At 31.8% G+C, this 17,373-nt stretch overlaps 2 long non-coding RNA genes across 4 annotated transcripts in view; one reads left to right on the plus strand and one right to left on the minus strand.

Annotated features, from left to right (window-relative positions):
* The window catches only part of LOC112942073 (uncharacterized), a 72,672-nt gene that overhangs the window by 11,660 nt on the left and 43,639 nt on the right, over positions 1-17,373 (plus strand). Inside the window, exons 2-4 of one of the 2 annotated variants that reach the window (XR_003247895.2) lie at positions 5,090-5,254; positions 6,039-6,102; positions 14,245-14,319. This is a non-coding gene — a long non-coding RNA (uncharacterized lncRNA). Of the gene's footprint in view, positions 1-5,089; positions 5,255-6,038; positions 6,103-14,244; positions 14,320-17,373 lie in introns of those variants that run through there. The other variant, XR_011211112.1, reaches the window with a different exon arrangement.
* Positions 420-9,917, minus strand: LOC104648804 (uncharacterized). 2 transcript variants are annotated; one of them, XR_011211111.1, is made up of 4 exons: positions 9,133-9,917; positions 8,341-8,447; positions 1,573-7,107; positions 420-799 (listed from the first exon to the last, which is right to left on the minus strand). It is a non-coding gene; the product is annotated as an uncharacterized lncRNA (long non-coding RNA). The 2 variants fall into 2 exon arrangements; XR_003247897.2 differs by having other exon boundaries at positions 8,341-8,507; positions 9,133-9,916.

Consider the following 17,373-nt stretch of genomic DNA (forward strand, 5'->3'; position numbering starts at 1 on the left):
GAATATATACCAAAATTAGTAGAAAACATAAAACTATTACAATAAAAACTAAAGAAAGACGTGAATACCATTTTGATAATAGAGATCAAACACAAATACAAAAGATAAAATTATTATGTAAAACATTACCGAAATTATATTTTCCGGATGAAGATAAATAAATTATTTATATAGTAGAAACTTATGCAAGTGAAAAGAGTTATGGAGGAGTATTGAAATATAAATATAATAATAGTAATATAGAATATCATTGTAGATATTATTCAGGCACATATACAAATACGGAAATAAATAGGAAAGAATTATTGTCTGTATATAAATGTTTATTACCATTTGAGCCATATATTGTATATAACAAATTTATTGTAAAAACAGATAATACACAAGTAAAATGGTGGTTAACCAGAAAAAATACAAGATTCAATAACAAAAAAAAAATTAAAAGATTGATATTAAATATATTAAACTTTACATTTACAATTGAAGTAATAAAGACTAACAAGAATGGTGTTGCAGACTATTTATCAAGACAAAGCTACTCAGACTGAGAACAAAAATAAAGATACAATCGAAGAGCTACTCAAAGCAATTACTACACTTTGTACCAAAGTAGACAGAATGGATAATGAGATACAAAAGATAAAGACTAATGAAGATAACCTGAAGTCTAAAGCTAATATAAGTCAGCAGCATGACTATAAAAATGCGGAGCTGCGTCGATCGGAAGATGATAAAATTCCAGAGATAAAAGGAAACGATGGGGAACTCCCTCAAACTCATAACGTTTGTTTAAATACAGCTGCAGGTACAAGCAGGAAAGTTAGTGAGAAATCACGAAATACAAACTTAAGCCAGTTATTTATAAAATCATTTACCCAAAAAACACAAAAACATATACCCACAGAACCGCAAACTTCTACATACGCAATTAGTATACAGAGTGATAAACAAGATACAATTATATCACACAATCATACATTGAAAATATATATAAGATCCAAACCTATTTAACTCTCAACCCCAAATCTAACCAAACCAAAAATCCAAATCAAGACTATATAACCCAAAAATTACAAGGATACAATAGACTTATAGCACAACCAAAAACTAGTGCTAATCTAGTTAAGACATGTTATAGTTATGGATTACTAAGTATAGTATATACATACGACGGAGAATAAATTAGTAGAATACCAGAGTTATACAAAGCATTTATTACATATAAAAGAGTTACAAAAGGAAACTTGTTTTAAGTTAAGTTTTATACAACACCAGCAGAGATATTGTATGAGAAGAAATTAAGTCACCGATTCAAGTTATTAAGATAGGATTAACAAAAGATATGATCATACCAGAAGATATTGGACATCAGAACGAAATAACAAAAATAGAAATACCAACTTTTTATGCCAATAAAATAATAATTGGTATATCAACTATCATACAGGAATTAGCAAACAATTATTTAAATGGAAATGCTATATGAAGTTTTTACACTAGAGATCAAGTTATGATATATTCGAACTCGAGGGAGTTAAGAAGAGCAGATATGGATGAAGTCCAGCGATATACCGCTGAGGTATTTCCACCAGGCTCGGAATCCTCCAACATATCGGTTCTATCCAGATCCACAAGCTGAGGTGCCCCTCCATCCAGTAGATGCTGGATTTTTTCACTATTAAAATCATAAGAACAACCTACGACAAGAGCATTGAAAAAGGAATTTATTTCAGAAGAATTATTAATCAGATATTGCAAACTTATTTGACACAAATATCCAGATCATAGATGCTCCAAATGCAATGGAAAAGATAACGTTATACTAGATGTTGATTTGGAATAAGAATAAGGAGAAAAAGATGCAAGATAAGATAAGGTTGAAGAAAAGAAAAAGAGTTATGGCAGACAAAGAAAAAATGACAAAAGAAAAAAGAGATATAAAGATAGAGAAGGTGGCAGACAAAGAGATAGAAATCTTTGAAAAAATATAAAAATTAAGAGATAAGATTCCTTTGTACAGTAAATAACTTTTGCTTTTTTGAAAGTTCAATGTGTATAGCCGGCCATTTGTAAAGTTTTATTTAAAAAGTCGTAAAGTATACAGTAGACGCATTTATGTGCAGGCTTAGGATTTAGTATATATAGATTGTCAAATTGTAAATAAAAGACAGGGAATACCAAACTAAAGTTCAAGTTAATAAACCCTCTCTCAAAATACAAAACTCTGTAAAAGATACAAACTAAGAAAAACATATGGAAAAATCGGAAATACAATCAGATAGCATGACAAATCAAGAGGCAAAGATATATTGTTTATTAGATATGCAGAACTAATTTCATATATTCCTGAATATCATATTTATGATTGATTAAATTTATGTTAGTTATTATACACTAGAAATATTTGAATCATGAATTCTAGTTTGTTAGTAAACGGGAAATAGGGAGAAAACTTCTAGACTATGCCATCTCACAGTGGAATATATGAAATTTAATCAATCATAAATATGATATTCAGGAATATATGAAATTAATTCTGCATATCTAATAAACAATATATATTTGCCTCTTGATTTGTCATGCTATCTGAGATATCTGATTGTATTTCCGATTTTTCCATATGTTTTTCTTAGTTTGTATATTTAAGAGAGGTTTGTATTTTGAGAGAGGATTTATTAAGTTGAACATTAGTTTGGCATTGCCTGCCTTTCATTTACAATTTGACAATCTATATATACTAAATCCTAAGCCTACACATAAGTGCATCTACTATATATACTTTACGACTTTTTAAACAAAACTTTACAAATGCCGGCTATACACATTGACTTTTCAAAAAAGCAAAAGTTATTTACTGTACAAAGGAATCTTATCTCTTTATTTTTACATTTTTCCAAAGATTTCTATCTCTTTGTTTGCCACATTGTCTATCTTTATGTCTCTTTTTTCTTTTGTCATTTTTTATTTGTCTGCCATAACTCTTTTTCTTTTCTTCACCTTATCTTATATTGCATCTTTTTCTCCTTATCCTTATTTCAAATCAACATCTAGTATAACGTTATCTCCTCCATTGCATTTGGATCATCTGTGATATGGATATTTGTGTCCAATAAATTTTCAATATCTGATTAATAATTCTTCTAAAATAAATTCCTTTTTCAATGCTCTTGTCGTAGGTTGTTCTTCTGGTTTTAATAGTGACAAAATACATCGCTGCACTTCATCCATATCTTCTCTTCTTAATTCCCTCGAGTTCGAATATATCATAACTTGATCTCTAGCGTAATAACTCCATATAGCGTTTCCATTTAAATAATTGTTTGCTAATTTTTATATGATAGTTGATATACCCATTATTCTTTTATTGGCATAGAAATCTGGTATTTACATTTTTGGTATTTTGTTCAGATGTCCAATATCTTTTGGTATGATCATATATTTTGTTAATCCTATCTTAATAACTTGAATCGGTGACCTAATTTCTTCATACAATATCTCTGCTCGTGCTGTATAAAACTTAATATAAAACAAATTTCCTTTTGTAACTCTTTTATATGTAATAGATGCTTTGTATAACTCTGGTATTCTACTAATTTCTTCTCCGTCGTATGTAAATATTGTACTTAGTAGTCCATAACTATAACATGTCTTGACTAGATTAGCACTAGTTTTTGGTTGTGCTATAAGTCTATTGTATCCTTGTAATTTTTGGGTTATATAGTTTTGGTTTAGATCTTTGGTTTTGTTAGATCTGGGGTTGAGATTTAAATAGGTTTGGATCTTATATATATTTTCAACGTATGATTGTGTGATATAATTGTATCTTTTTTTATTACTCTGTATACTAACTGCGTATGTACAAGTTTGTGGTTCTGTGGGTATATGTTTTTGTGTGTTTTGGGTAAATGGTTTTATAAATAACTGGTTTAAGTTTGTAGTTCGTGATTTCTCACGAACTTTCCTGCTTGTACCTGCAACTGTATTTAAACAAACGTTTTGGGTTTAGGGAGTTTTCCATCGTCTCTTTTTATCTCTGAAATTTTATCATCTTCCGATCGACGTAGCTCCGCATTTTTATAGTCATGCTGCTGACTTATATTAGCTTTAGACTTCAGGTTATCTTCATTAGTCTTTAACTTTTGTATCTCATTGTCCATTCTATCCACTTTGGTACAAAGTGTAGTAATGGCTTTAAGTAGCTCTTCGATTGTATCTTCATTTTTGTTCTCAGTCTGAGTAGTTTTGTCTTGATAAGTAGTCTGCAACACCATTCTTGTTAGTCTTTATTCCTTCAATTGTAAATGTAAAGTTTAATATATTTAATACTAGTCTTCTAATTTCTTTTGTTGTTACCGAATCTTGTATTTTTCTGGTTAACCACCATTTTACTTGTGTATTATCTGTTCTTACAATAAATTTGTTATATACAATATATGGCTCAAATGGTAGGTAATAAACATTTATATACAGAAAATAATTTTTTCCTATTTATTTCCTATTTTATTTCTGTATTTGTACATGTGCCTGAATAATATCTACAGTTATATTTTATATTACTATTATTATAATTATACTTGCACATTCTACTTTTGATGCCTTTACAGCCAGCAGGTGTTCCTTTTACTGCCTTTACACCTTCATCCAAGGCATTTTCAACAAATTTAAACTTATTCCCATCAACAAGAACATTCAACAACTAATTATAATTAAAAGTACCAGCCATTACACAAAACTCATTCTACATCATATCAAGAACCTTAATAGCTTCATTATACAACTCAAATTTCGCATAACTTTCAATAAAGATAAAGAAAGTACCTTCAACTAATTCAATCTTCAATCTCTTCATATCATCCAATACCCCCTTCATTAAATCAAAACATCCCATATTTCCAAGCTTCCTTAGAATCTTTTCGAATATAGACAAAGTGGGTATGAAATGGGGCTGCTTAGAAGCCCATTTAAAGTGATGAAAAGCTGAAGTTTCATCATTTTCTTAACGAAGGGTGTCGAGAAATTACTTTGGTGTGAAATCTTGCAAGAGTTCTTGTGCTTTAGAAGGTAAAATAGTTGAAGAAACACATTTCAGATGAAAATGGGAGAGATATGGGCTTCGGAGGATGAAATGGAGGAAAGAAGAGAAAGAGAAAGCCATTGAAGCAATTCAACAAATTAAACAGATAGCATGTGGTGACACTAATTCAAGAAAATCTCAGTGGAGAAGAGCACAGGCATCTGCAGATTGCATACTGAGGTAATATATCTGCAGATTACAACTGGAAGTTTATAAAATAGTAAATCTGCAGATTTCAAATTCCAGATTGCATTTGGATGTTACAGAAAATAATAATTCTGCAGATTGCAGATTCCAGATTCCAGATTGACTATGGCATACACTGAAGGATCAGTCGACTAGAGTAGTAGAGAAATACCATTTCGAATCTTAGCAGCTAACACCCAGAACATAATTAAAATGGAAACAAAATCTCACATAGCAAAAACTAGACTCTAACCATACCAAACAAGCCACTAACAACAACTAAAAAGAGAAAATTGCTAAACATTTAGAGTGTTTAACCAGCATTCAACAATATTCAAAAACATATCGAGATCTCTTTTTCTTGATAGCAGTCAACAAATCACATACCTTTGCCACTCAAATTTTGAAAAGATCTCTTTTTGTTCTTCTACGCCAGTTTCATCTTATCGAGAAACATGTTCAAGTTGTAAACATCATTTTAAAGAAGTTCAAACACATTATTTAGAAGACCAAAAGTAAAAACCCAAGCTAGAAAGTACAGATATGCAGATTTGCATATTGCACATTTGCAGATTTACATATATATTTTAGATTACAATTTTTCCACTAAATATAGAACAACAGGATACCACAACACATTTTTAAAATGCAACATAGATCCGTAGATCTGCAGATTTGACGATTTACATATTTTTCATTTTTAAGCCCAAGCACGGATAACTCTCCTAATACAGGTATACTTGTTGATACCACTAACGATTCACATGACATTTTTCAGGAATCCCATGCTACTGTCCCTAAAATACAGAACACAATCTCAAAACAGAAGAATCATCAAAATGGTAAGTCTACTCCCTCTAACTCTATGCTCAACCAGTTTTTTTTAATGATCAAATTGTTTACCATGAGCATGTTAATGCCATGGGACAAAAGGCTGTGGAAAGTTGTGAATAAATACAGGGGAGAGTGTGAGTGAGTGTGGACAACAATCCAATCATAACCAAAAAGAAATGCTGAACAATTGGACCCAAGACCATCAGCACCATCCTAAAACCAATGATGAGTAAAGTAATTACCATAAGGACTTTCCCAAGATTTCCATCAACTTTTACAAACGTCCCTTACCCACACAAAAAAGTCAGCATTTATGTTCTAACATTGTGGAGATTTATGTTACCCATGGCCATAAATCAAATTCTTAACATGTCATAAATAAGGTACAAATGACAAGACAAGAATCAACTTATGCACAAAATCAATTGCAATCCTGAGAAATTATCTTTCTGGAATAAATAGGTGGATGACTAAACTGGAACTCAACATGAAAATATTACTATATTTGATAAAAAAGAAAATTTTGAAATTAAAAGAGACCATATGAAGGCTTTCTCGATAGAAATGGTACATTGTTTGTTTAACACACAAAGCTTAAGGTACTCATCTACAAAATTTTGTTGTTCCAACTAGTTTGAGAGGTCAAGAAAATTAAATCGCATATGACAATAGCTCGCTCTCCTAAAACCTTTATATAACAGTTTTTGCCAAGGTCCTGCCTAAGAATATAGGGAAAGCTCTTTTAACAGTGACTTAGATCACATAAGCATGTCATCGAAACAAAAAAATACCTCAGAGTGTGATGTAGATCAAGATTGGCACCTTAATGATATATGAGATGGTGCACCGCATAAGAAATCACTTTACCCAGCTCAAAGTATTCATTCCCAAGTCAAAAAAGTATTCTCACATGAGATTGATCAGATACCCAATGAGGGTAGAAGTGAAATACTCTTCTTAAGGGTCTTCCGTGCTCGCCAGTGAATGGCTGCTGCAGTTTCTGATCTTCCCAACTGAACAGTAGTTTCAAGAAGAAGAAAAAATCAGCACTAAATGCTTACTCATTTACCCATAGTCCATGGCCATGGGTAACATAAATCTCCAAAAAGTTAGAACATAATAAATAGCAGCAACAAATACTCAATTAAGTGTGTGTGTGTGTGTGTGTGTGTGGGGGGGGGGGGGGGGGTCAACATTGCAAACTATAATGCTAAACAAATGTTTATTAACCTGTAAAATAAACTTGATTAAAACACAGTCTGAACACAACAAAGAATGACGATTGAAGGCAAGCTTGAATGGAAAGAATGACCATATGAAAACATCCCCCATACTGTGAGTATTGCAGGCACCAAGGACACTACATAGAGGAATGGAATTTTCGAATGAGGGAGGAGGATTACAGAAATAGAAAAGAGAATGAAAAGGAAAAGAAGGATAAAAGCAAGGAGAATCAAAACAAGAAAGAGAAATAAAATAACAATGACAATGCAAAAGATGCTACAGAAAAACAACAACAAAACATTAGGGAGATGAACAAACAAAATAAACCTTAACAACAGAAGGAAGAAGAATGGCAAACACAAAGAAAAAGGAATCAAAGACATCAAGAAGTGAGACCCCATAAAACAACATGGTAACCTACCTCACCAAAAAGTCCGACAGCCAAGGAAGCTCCCCAAAACACCGCACAAGCAACATATTACTTCCCATATTACTTCACAATGCTTTCACTAACTTGAAATACAGGAAATTCAAGCTATAACAAGAGAAGAACCTACCACCACAGGGCATCCAGCAATAAAGGTAACACATAAAAGGTATGAGCATGAAAATGATAAAGAAAAACAAAAAGTTGCAATAAGGAGGGGATGTCAATAGCAAAATATCAGCTATCATAGATATGAAACCTTACTCAAATAATTTGTCAAAAAATGCTACTAACATTGTTGAAGTTGAAGGAGGGATGGATGGGGGTTGTTAATACAGCCTCACTTCTGCAGAAAGGGGAAACAGGAGGAGGGAATTTGCCTCATGTTTTCCAAGAGGGGGTGCACTCAGACCTTAACCCAGACCATAGAGGTCCAGCTAACAATAAAACTCAACAACAACAATCCAAACAGCAGCAGGGTTAACAACAAGTGCAGACAGTGTCAATGAAACAAGGTCACCTTAGCACACACTTCTAATAATACTACCCGACACCTCTATTTCAGTCTCTAAAGTTAGTGTAAATTAGTACTTACTTGATGAAATCAATTCTTCAGCTTCCGTCCTGCAGCTCTTCGATTTTTATTTCTTCGATCCCCAGGTCTTTAGCATCAACTCTTCATTTCTTCGAGAAAATCATAATCTGGAGATGAGAATCTTCAACTCAACTCTTCCATTTTTCAGATTAGCTAGTCAGGAGAATCTACATGTTTCAAAAGTTTTATAGCTACATAAATGACAAAAAAAATTTAACACGCAAGTTTAAAAAAATTAATTGAAACTATGTCATATAAATAGAACTGGAGGAGTAATGTTCAACGAAAACATTACACTAACGGTTCCATATCAAATTCAAAATATGTTGATAACATATTACAACAACACTTGTTCTGTTTAATGCCCATCATTTCATTATACTCAATCTTCACAATTTTTTACTTTTATCTAAGGAACAACTAATATCTCTGTTCATTCAGTTTTCTTTTTTTCATTTGTTCAACATCACAAGACAAGGTATTAAGGCTCAAGGAACCCACAAATTAACTAATAAAGATAAATTATGAGCTACACTCCCTAAAATTGTATAAAAACAAAAGAACATCAAAACCCTAAAGCTAGAATCTAGACTTTCAAAGATAGAATTCTTACGCGGCAAACCCTAAATCTGTCTGAAATCAAGTCCTGCAATGAGAAATATGAGTGAAAAGTGTGATGGAGAGACTTAACTTCAGTTCATCTTGCTAACAACCCCAATCAATTCCTTCTAAACAAAAATAAAATAAAATTCATTCAATATGAAGAAGCTTGATGAAATCTTCAGCTCTTACCTTGACGAAATCTTCAGCTATGAGAAGAGAAAGCTCGGTCAGCTCGGTGAGTTCTGAAGCTCGATCTTCAGCTTGATCTTCAGTTCGATCTTCATCTTCGATAAGGAAATTGTGAGTTGTTCAGCTCGGAGAAGTAAACTGAAAGTGTGATTTGAAGGAATGAGCTCGATCTTTAGCACAATATCAGAGAAAGGAAAGGGAAAGCGTGAGTTCTTCATAAAAGGAAAGGGACAGGGAGAAGGAAAGAGAAACTCTTTTTGTTTTATTATTAATTAATGTTTATTTGTTTTGGCAATAAAAATAGGAGCGAGAATTATAATTGTTGGAGGGAATATAAAATTTTGGTGAAAATTTAAGGTCACACTTATATTGTGTTGTTTTTATAATACTAAAATATGACATTAAAAAAAGTGTGGTCATATATGTAAATTTTTTTTGTCAATTATATCATTTTATAGCAACACTTATAACGTGTATCTTATAGCAATAAAGACTACACTTTTTAAGTGTTGCCAATAGTATTGTTGCTAAAAGTTAAAAAATTTTGCTACATTTTGAAAGCGTTCCCAAAAATACTTTATGAAACACTTTAAAGTGTAGTCTAGAATTAGTGTGACTAAGACCCAATATGTTGTAGTGTCACTCAAAATAGTACATCCTCTTTTTACATAACATTTATCACCACCATGTCTTAGAACTAATTCAAATGACATGTTCGCACAAATAATGACGAGATAAATCATTTTCATAACATTACACAATTCACAACAACACAATCAGGATAAAACATCAACTATTATTCAATAAGCCGTTCATACCTTTCTCTAACACATCATACACAGAAAATTAATCATATTGTCTCTTATTACCCCCTTTTTCGTTACTATAATTAATCAATATTGACTAGTCAACCTATCACCAAGTTTCATTATCCCCAAACACATATAACAAGGAAATACACGAATTCCACATACTTAAGAAGGGTTTGGAAATTCACTTTTCTCAAATAACCAAACAATCATCCTTGGACTTGATCCTTTTCTTTTCATTGAACTTCCAAATCAATGCAATCTATTCAAGTATAGATTGAAAATAATATTTTGAAACTAACAATACTCAAATTACTATGTGTATAGCCTTGGTCATGAAAAATCACTAAAATTTATAATCAAGTTCGTAAATTTGATTCCAATTCACATTTCTACAATCATATTTTTCAAGTTTAAAATCTAGGGTTAAGTCTTAATTCCTCCAATATCCTAAATCTGATGGTACTCATATTATACATCACATTGAATATTTAATTACATCACAAATATAACAAAACTTGAATCATAATATTATAATAATAACTAAATAAAAACACAACGAAGTAATTACGAACAAAATCACGAGAATTCTTACTGTTCAAACCTTAATTACGTTTATAATGCCATATATTTCCATTTACTACTTTCGTCATCATTGACTAATCATTCCATAATGATTGGTGAACCCCTTTTTTTCCATTGAAAAGACAGCATATACAATAAACAATTTTTTCCAATTATTCTAACTATACCGATCACATATACACCACAATACAAAGTTTGGACGATTACCTTCTGTTTTCCGTTTCGTGCCTCATATGCACAAGTTAGTTTCTTCCTTCTCTTTAAATTGTAAATTAATTAAAGGAAAAGAGTCTGATATACCCCTCAACTTTGTCATTTGGAGCTGATATATACAAACGGCTCACATATACCCGTGCCCATACAAAATGGCTCACACATACCCTTCATTTAATGGAAGTTAAAAAATTAGTTTTAAATTTATATTTGTTACTTCTAATTTTTTTTTAAAAAATCATTTAGTGGTATATATGATTCTTCTATCAAAGTTTAAGGTATATTTTAATTTTTTTCATACATAAATTATTTTTTGACTTTTTTTATTATAATTATTTGAGTTTCTTATTCTTATTTTATTTTTTTCTTTCATTCCTTAGTTTAAAGAAAAAAATTAAACTATTTTTTTGTGTGTATTGTAATTTAATTTCGTATTCGAAGAAAAAATTTGGTCATCTACAATAAGTTTTACAAGAATATTAGTGAAACATAAATAAATTTGATTATCAAAATAATAATTATAAATTAGTCATTGAAACAAAAAAAAGTCAAAAAAAATATGTTTGACGAGGATTAAATTTACTCATATGGAATTATATTTTTTAGAAAAGAATAATAAAAAATTAGATTAAAATTATTGTTTTTTTCAATTCCGTTAGAGGAAAAAAGTATATGTGAGCCATTTGTTTACAAGTAGGGGTATATATGAGCCACTTTCATAACAAGGGGTATATCAGCTCTAAATGACAAAGTTGAGGAGTATATCAGACCCTTTTCCCATTAATTAATAAAAGTCAAATAGTATAGGGTATGTAATATATTTCATATTTGGAAATTATTCTGACCTAAATTAAATATCTTATAAATATCCATCAATTAACTACCCATAGTTAAACAATTTTTTTTAAAATTTCCAAAACAACTTTATCAACTGATTAGAAACAAATCGAGGCAACTATCGAGGTTGAAAAAAATACTAATTTTACAAAAAAAATTACAAAATTGATCTTTTGGTTCATTACACTCTATAGGTTCTTTCCTCCCAGGCACAGCTTCCAAGCAGTATCAGCTAAACCAATTTTAAATTTCCTAATACAACTAGGTATCCACTAAGGATTATCTCCCAGAACTTTTTCTTAATGTGCCTACAAACCTCCTCCTTGAAGATAGCAGCTAACACCTCATTATTCTATTATCAAGTATTGTACAATTGAAAATAAATTTAACATGTCCATAATCATATGATATAGATAAGACATACTTCAGGGCTCCCAATTGTGTCCACTTATCAAACGAAAAACTAGCATGAAATTCTTTTTGTTCCCACCAAATGTCTCGATAAAAAAATCTCTAGTTTGAAGCGTAGCCTCCCATACATTTGAACAACCATTCCATTGAACTACTTGAGTTTTATTTGTCTTACAATATTTGTTCCACATGAAATTAGCCCATAAAGAATTGGAAGTTGTAAACTTCCACCAGAATATTGCTAAAAGATATTTGGAATCATCAAATAATGATCTAAACCCCTAACCTCCCTCACTCTTTGAAACACAGATCATCAAGCAATCTAGTGAGTGGTTGTCCAATCCTCTTTAAAGTTCCATAAGAATTTAGCAAAAATCCTATGAATATCAATAATAACACATTTCAGAGGGCTAATAGTAGATAAAAGGTCAATAGGCACACATTGCAATACATGATTTATCAAATTCATTCCCCCCCCCCCCCCAAAAAAAAAACTTATCTTTCTTTCCATAATTGAAGCTTATTATGAATTTATTTGATAAATTTTGAAAATTTTACCACCCTCTTCTTACCATTCCCAATAAAACAATCCAAATACATCAAAGGAAACTTTTCTTTAGAGAAACTTGTGACTTGTTTGACAACCTTAATGGAAGTCTGTGAAGCTTCGATGAACACATAATAATAATCTTATTCTTATCAATAAGTTGACCAGATTGATGTTCATATAATATTTGAGTTTTCATAATCAGTTCTATGGATCTTATATCAGTTGCTGCAAATATAATTTATCATCTGCATATGCTAGATGATTCAATTATCAACTTTACTTAGGTAGTCCATAATACTTAAAATTAGACCTTTCAAACAACTTATTAAGAGATAGAGATAAAACCTCCCTGATCGAAGGAGAAAGAGTAGGAGATAGAGGGTCCCCTTGCTTAACTCCCCTAGTAGAATGAAAAAATTCACGTGCTTGCCCATTAATTAGAACCGAGTACCAATTATTAGCAAGAGACCTCCAAATCTAATCAGTCACATTAGAATCAAAGCCAACCTTTCTAAAACGTAAATCAAGAAATTCCAGTCAACATCATAATAAGGTTTGTCCATATCCATCTCAATAACCACATTAAGTAGTTTACCGCTCAATATAATAACAAAAACAATTTCTTAAGCTAAAATCACATTTTCAATGACATTTCTACCCTTCACAAAGCCAAATGGATTCTGGAATCAACCTTCGGAGAAAGCCTTCCAATCTATCATGAATAAGGCGAGCAATGATTTAATAAAGAAAATTACTCAAACTAATTTAATGTAATATCCGAAAGGGAATTCACCACATCCATTTTTGGGCTAAACATATAATAATATGATTGTTTATAGACTTGTTAACTTAAAAATTATGCACATATACTTGATAGATCAGAAAGTTTTAGAGGCATTGAGGCAAGGAAAAGCATTGGAGAAGTAGTTAACTGGACTTTGGTTATTCTATTGAGGTAGGTTATGGTTTAATATATTTGATAGATAGGCTATCAATAGTTATTGATATGTATTTAGTTATACTATGAAGTTCTCTATGTACTTGATTGTGTGAATTTTTACTTGGTTTTGTGGTTTTAATAATCTATGTGTTCTTTGAGAATGATGTGGAATCCTGAGACTTTGAAATTTATAATCTTGAACCCTCTATATTGAAGTGATGCCTTAAATATAGAAGACTTTGATGAAATATAGTAAAGAAAGTGAAAAGTGGTGATAATAAATGATAAATTAACAATACATTTTTCGATCTGGGTGGAACGTCTCGACACAGTATTATTGGATTGGGTGTCACGTTTTGACATGGTATTATTCGAATGGTATCACGTTCTGATATGGTATTATTGGATCAGGGTGTAACATTTTGATAAGGTATTATTGGATCGGGGTTTCACGGTCTGACATTGTAATATTATAGGGGAAAACATATTGAATTAACTAAATGTACTAAATCTCAAAGAATCCATTTCTCAAACGAGAATGGTCTGGAGGCATGTGTCCTCATGTGTGTGCTCGATATTGTGAAGGATTAGACACTTTTTTTATTGTTCATATCATTTGGTGTTTATCAATAGCTAATTGTTATAGGTTATTTTATATTATTACTTATGCATATTTGTTACTATTTTAAGTTGACCAATGATATCTACTCAGTACATGTTGTCTTATACTGAACCCTACTTGTATTTTTTGTTTTGTTTTTATTTAGTGGAGTGCATCAAGTGTACAACCGAATTTGAATTTCCCTCAGCCCTAGCTAGTCTCCAGCATATCAGGTGCCAAGGTGAGCCATTCATTCAAGCTCGTGTTTGATTCTCTTGGTCATGTCATGATGTTCTTATTTTTCAAAAATAAATAATTTTATTTATTTTGTGTCTTTAATACTCTTAGACTTAGTATTTGAAGATTCGATGTTCTTGATGTGATAAATTTCAGGTTTTGGGGATAAAATGTAATAGACTTTAGTGGTTTATTTGGTTGGTTACTTTAATAAGTTTTAAAATTCTACATTATGGTTGTTATCCGTAGTTGAACAATTGAATTTATGTTGGGGTTTACTTTGTTGGTTCTCCCAACTAGGAGGTTAAGTGTAGGTTTCACTATTGATTCGTTTTGAGTTGTGACAAACATAGGATTAGAGCTTTATGTTCGATGATCTCATCACACAAGGACATGTTTAGTTGTGTCTTACTGAACGGCATAGGGACACCTTTACTTTTCTTTGAGAGGATATATGACTTTTGGAAAACCATTCGTCCTCTTTATTTCCTGTTTTTACTTGAATCTAATTGGTATCTAACCTTTTTACTCTATTTCACAAATGGTAGAACTAGATCAACAACTGTAAGAATACCAATACAAGTAAATTTTGTTCTCCAATGCCAACCATCAGGGCTGCAGCTCGAGTGGGAACAAAGTTGAGATGTCATAGTAGAGACTGGGGGAGAAGGTCAACTAGAGGCATATGACAAGCACCAGGTCCAGTTAAGTATAGAGGAGTGACTCCTCCACGGACTGACGAGGTAGCAAGAGAGGATGAGGAAAGGGAAGCAGAGGAGATTCTAGAGAAGGAAGTACCATCATATCTTACTTTAGAGATTATAAAATAACTTCTTACTTATCTCAGCTAGTTATTTGATCAGGGACAAAAACTCTCAGCATTTTGATAAGGGACAAACTCTCAAGGTGTACAGACAACTATTGTGTCTCCCCGCATGGATGCGTCCTTGAAACAGGCAATTTTCCCCAATTAACTATAGGGTCTATAATGACTAGTGGCCAACATGACCTTTTTAATAAGTTCTTAAACTTCAACCTATAATCTTCAAGGGTATTGAATATGTAGGTGCTTACAATTTTCAGGTTGATTGTCATATGTTTCTACATACGATAGATATTGTAACACCCAGAGCCTACACCCTGCACGTGGTCGGAACACAATTACCATTATTGGCCTTGAGTGAACCCTTGGTATGACTTACTTAACTCAGTAGAGACTAGCTTAAAAGAAAGACTTAAAACATAATAGTCTGGCCAATATGGTACTTAAATCTCAATAAATTAATCTGAAATAAACGAGAATCAAATGAATTAACTTACTATCTGTCTATCAAGTCTTTAACAATACTGTGATGAAAAATGATGGAATATACCCCACAATTTTCTTAAATTGAAAGACTGAAAAACATATAAAAAGGATCATCTGGATTTCAAGGAGGCTCACCATAGACCTTGAGTGCTCAAACTAGAGGTGCTGATTCTGGTTACCTGTGTCTGCATCATAAGACGATGAATGCCAACTTGTATTAGTACATTGAATGTACTAGTATTCGAATTGGAATGTTAAACAAACTACTTAGGCTTGATGACAATTATATAAACTTACATTGGCTCTATTCTACTCAAGAAATACTCAACTAAATATATGAATGTAAGCAATTTAAAACACATTTCATATATATATATATATATATATATATATATATATATAGTATTAAAATTAGAATGCTAAACACAAAACTTAGGCTTGATGAGAATTATATGAACTTACATTGGCTCTATTATACTCAAGAAGTACTCAACACAATAAATGAATGTAAGCAATTTAAAACACATGTGATATACATACATATATATATATATATATATATATATATATATATATATATATTGTAAAATGGTTAAGCAGCTTATTTATTTCATCAATGAAAATTCTATAGCTACTCAACAATACTTATATATGAAAGTAATATAGTAATATGGGAGATTCTCTAAGTGACAACCACCTTTATGAGCCTAAGTGGTGATACAATGTCTTGCCCACACTACCAGAACTGTCCAATACTTTGTAGTCACGTAGAACATCCTCAACTATTGGATCCACTCGCTAAACTTATGTGATCATATAACAAGTATGACCCTTTAATACCCATGATGGCTACATGGTTTACATGGAGACTTAAGTTAATATAAACTCTCATCCACACATGTGTGCTTAAAATTACTCCAAATATACTTTATCTCACACTTTTAAAATAGCCTCCTTCCTCTAGGTTGAGATACTTTTTTCAACCCTTTTTAGCTTTAAAAAGCCATCGTTGAATCCATGTTCCCCTTTCTTGTTTTTAAATTCTGTTGGAAAATCTTAGTTTCCACTTTACTCAAATGTAATAAGATTTATAAACATTCTTGGGAATACTTAGTTCCTTACATCTTTTGAGGAATGAACTCAACTCTCAATTTTTGCTTAATTTGAAACTTAGCTCTTAGGGAATATTTAGCTCCCTTATTGTTTCTGAGAGTTCAACTCAACTCTTTACTCGTTGTTCATCTCGTAGATTGATCCTTAAAACAAAGTTAAAATGTTTCCTTAAGACTCTTGAAAACATTAAGAACTCACTTTGACTTGCTTCTTAACTTTTATACTTGACTCTTAACTTCTTTGACTATGATCTTAACTTTCCTTGAATTGTATTATGGATTGAAGGACCATGATCTAATGTTTATGGATGATTTCATGATGTTAAGATGTACTTTAGGGTGTTGTAATAAACTACGAATTCAAGGTGCATCACTTAGGAACTCATAAAAAAGGATGAGGGAAAATGGAATTTCCAGGTGACCCTGGCGCTCTGAGAGGCGCGGGGAGCCAGAGCCTAATGGATAGAGAATGTCGTGAGGGACACTGGCTGGTGAAGCGCGCCAGGCCTTGTCAGAAAAAGGCTTCCTCAAGGGGATCTGGCAGTCGTGGCCCCCTAAGGCTTGTCAAACGGGATTTTTGGATTTTCTTCTTTGATTTTCAATTGTAAACCTCCTTAAGTCCCATGGATCTCACCCC

The sequence above is a fragment of the Solanum lycopersicum genome, chromosome 8 (genome assembly GCF_036512215.1).
Source record: "Solanum lycopersicum chromosome 8, SLM_r2.1".
In the NCBI taxonomy this organism is placed as follows: Eukaryota; Viridiplantae; Streptophyta; class Magnoliopsida; order Solanales; family Solanaceae; genus Solanum; species Solanum lycopersicum.